This window comes from Lolium rigidum, chromosome 4 (genome assembly GCF_022539505.1).
Source record: "Lolium rigidum isolate FL_2022 chromosome 4, APGP_CSIRO_Lrig_0.1, whole genome shotgun sequence".
NCBI lineage: Eukaryota > Viridiplantae > Streptophyta > Magnoliopsida > Poales > Poaceae > Lolium > Lolium rigidum.
Window position 1 is genome coordinate 260,726,433 of NC_061511.1, and position 3,514 is coordinate 260,729,946.

A 3,514-nucleotide genomic window follows, 5' to 3' on the forward strand; every position below is an offset into this window, starting at 1 on the left:
TCACTGTTTCATTGGGGCAAAGTACTTTGGTTGTGTTGTGCAGGTTCCACGTTGGCGCCGGAATACCTGGTGTTGTGCCGCACTACATCCCGCCGCCATCAACCTTCAACGTGCTTCTTGGCTCCTCCTGGTTCGATAAACCTTGGTTTCTTTCTGAGGGAAAACTTGCTGCTGTGCGCATCATACCTTCCTCTTGGGGTTCCCAACGAACGTGTGAGTTACACGCCATCAGTCCCACATTGCTAGTTGGAAGAGAATTGGAGTGATATATAAGGTGGGCTGTTCTAGTTCTAGTAAGTGAGTGAGAAGAGAGAGAGCCCTCACACACTCCTCCTCCTCCGTCGCCCGCCTCGCCTCGTCACGCACGTCACGATGTGACGCGGGTTGCGTTAATCTCGCCGAGCCGAGCTTATCTTTTTGATGCTTGGGAAATTAATTGTGTAATTAATTACGATTCATTAACGTGGGCTTGTGAAATTAATTTGTAATCAATTACGAGTCATTAACGGACGTTAACTCAGCCATTTTTGTTCCGGTTTTTCTGGATCGTGGACTCGTACGTGGGCTGCGGTGCCGCCTCTTTTCAGTTCATTGCGCCGCCGCCTTCGTCTTCCTCATCCCGTCTTTCGGCGTGCACCGAGCGGCGGGACTGTAGGCCTCCGGAACCCTGCCTCTCGTAGATCTGTACGGGTGAGGGGCAATCAGGTTTTTGTGGAGCGCTTACACACGACTACTGGTAACACGACGTCGTTCGACAACGAATTCCCGAACAACGACTTCTTCCCGGACATCGACAACCTCTTCGGCAACCTCAACATGGGCGACAACCAGGATGCTGTTGCCACCAACATCGCCGCTGCTGCTGCTGCTACCGCCAACGCTGGACGGTACACATTTCTATCCTCCTTGCTTCAGATCTTACTAGAGTTCCTAATAATACTGTTTGGAGTAGATGTGATAGGTTTATCTTGTCTAGATGTTATATGTTCATCTACTCTGTTGATCTGTATGATTAGTTCATCTGCTTATGTAGTCATGATTTATCAAGTATTAGTTCGCATTAATTCATATGATAATTTGCTTATATATTCAACACATACATGGGTTGCATGATAAAGTTTTTTTTAGAAGTCCACCAATCATAATCATCCATAGTACTTGAAAAAAAAAACCTAAAAAGTAATAAATAGGTTCTTAGGGCATCTTCAATAATGCGACGCATTTTCGATACCAAAAGTATCCGTTTTGGTCCATTTAGGTCAGACGGGGACACAACATTGGCCATCTCGCCACCATTATCCGTTTGAGTTGGGGCAGACCCAGCGGCCCGACGCATTTTGGTCTGTCTTGAACATTTTAATTTTTCCCATTATTTCACCCAACTAGCTCATGTGAATGAAAAGTGTTAATGTTGCAACATAATTAATTTAAGTAACATACATCTTAACATTGTTTACAGCCAGTGTAGTCCACCAAATAAAAAACATAGTTTACAAGAAAATAAATAAAATTATAAGAAATGACTACTCATTTCCTGCCAATGATCATAGATGCTCAATCAAATATCATGGATCTCATGATGCACATGGTGGATGGGATTGGTAGAGTGAAAGTATTCCTTGTAGAGCTTGCAAAGTGGTCGGCTTCTCAATTGCGCTTGAGATTGCCCCTATGTGGCCTTGTCAAGCCGTTGTGCATAGGCATCTGCCCCTCTGTGTGCGGGTGGCAACTATAATCATGAGTTCGGAAGAACTGTGCAACGATGTATCAACAATATTGTTGTACAAAAACTCAATCGATTTGATGAGGTCCATCTACGTACAACACGAGATAATGGTCATATATGGGTCACTAGCCAATATCCATGGTCCTCCAGTTTTATACCTCAAAATCGTTCACGCATATAGCCGAATAGGTCCGAGGCATCGCAACTGGTGGATGGTTCCAAGGCAACGGGCTGCGGACTGGGACATGTCCTGATGCCTGCAAGTGCACGCATTAGGGGCAAAGGGAGGGGCGATGGGTGGGGCAGGCGACGGTGGCCCAGTAGGGTTGTGACACATAGGGAGGGGCGCAATTTGGGTGGCGAGCGGGCACATGAAGTGGAAGAGGTGGGAGCGCGCGGACATCGTCCCCCGATGCATTTCTTGCCCAAATTTGGGCTTGAAATGGGTCATCGCGGATGCCTCAGTCCATTTGCATCGGGCCGCTGGGCTAGGGTTTTCGTGTTCTCCTGTCCGCTTAGACCAAAATAAACAGTCACGATCCATTTGCGTCAGGCCGCTGGAGATGTCCTTAGACCACCTAGCGCCAACTGCAGATACTAATGCGAGGAAGATGCGCCACCGTCCTCGCATATCCATCACCGGAGCCGGGCAAAACTTGTCATACTATAGTTTGTTGTAGTATATAAACATTAAGTCGTCGTGCTAATGCCGCAAAGGAGCATCGCACCAGAGCAGCAACCAACGCCAAAGATGAGGCACCCAGATTAGAAAAGTCAAACATGAAACCATACTAACGAACAAAACTGAATGAATTCCAGGAGATCTGCGACACACAACTCCGTGCATTCTCCACCGGCGCTGGAAACACCGCCAGAGCGAGGATAGGATGTGAAGGACCTAATCCACGGGGCGGGGAGCACCGCTGCCTCAACAACTCGAAGAAGACATTGAAAATAACCTAAACAAAAAAAGGAACCCTCCCATCGTTGAAGGGCCCTTGTCTGCCACACCTCCAAGGTTACAAAGGCACCGGAGACGGAGCTAACCGGCAACTTAGCCCGCGAGGGAGGGGGGGCAGAACCCTAGATGCGGTTTTTTGTTTTACAGTCTCCCCTCTCTCTCTCCTTGAGCCTCGCGTTTTAGATTGGATATATCCTATCTGGATGCATGATAAAGGTTGAATGGATGAATCCACATTGTTCTGCTTAGTTATTGCCATTGAGCTTAACTGAAACGTGATTGCTCCGATGTCCCCCCTTTCAGCTCCATGGTTCTAAAAAATTGGAACCGCTCTAGGTTTTTTGTTTTAATCCGTGGAGTTGCTCCAGTTTTTGGTACAAATACGTGTAGTTGCTTCAGCTTTTGGTATAAATACGTGGAGTTGGTTCCGCAGAACACAAAAACATGGATTTGTTGTTTATTTACGTCTCACTGCCACCAATAAGTAACCAAAATGTTACGCACGTTTTATCTTTCTCCCCCTCATCTCTCAGGCAAGTTTTCCAATTATACCTGGGCATGTGTCGGGCCGGGCCGGGCCTCGGGCCGGCCCGAGGTAGGCCCGACGCAAAATAATCCGGCCCAAGCCCGGCCCAGCCCGACCAAATTCCCACCAAGCCCGTCGGGCCGCGGGCCGGGCCGTAGTGTTAAAGTGAGTTTTCGGGCTACCCAGGTCCGGCCCGGCCCGGCAGTCGGGCCAACATTTCTGGCCCAAGCCCGAGTTTTTCGGGCCGGGCCCGGGCCGGGCCGTCGGGCCGGGGCTGCCCATGGCCAGATATGTTCCCAAT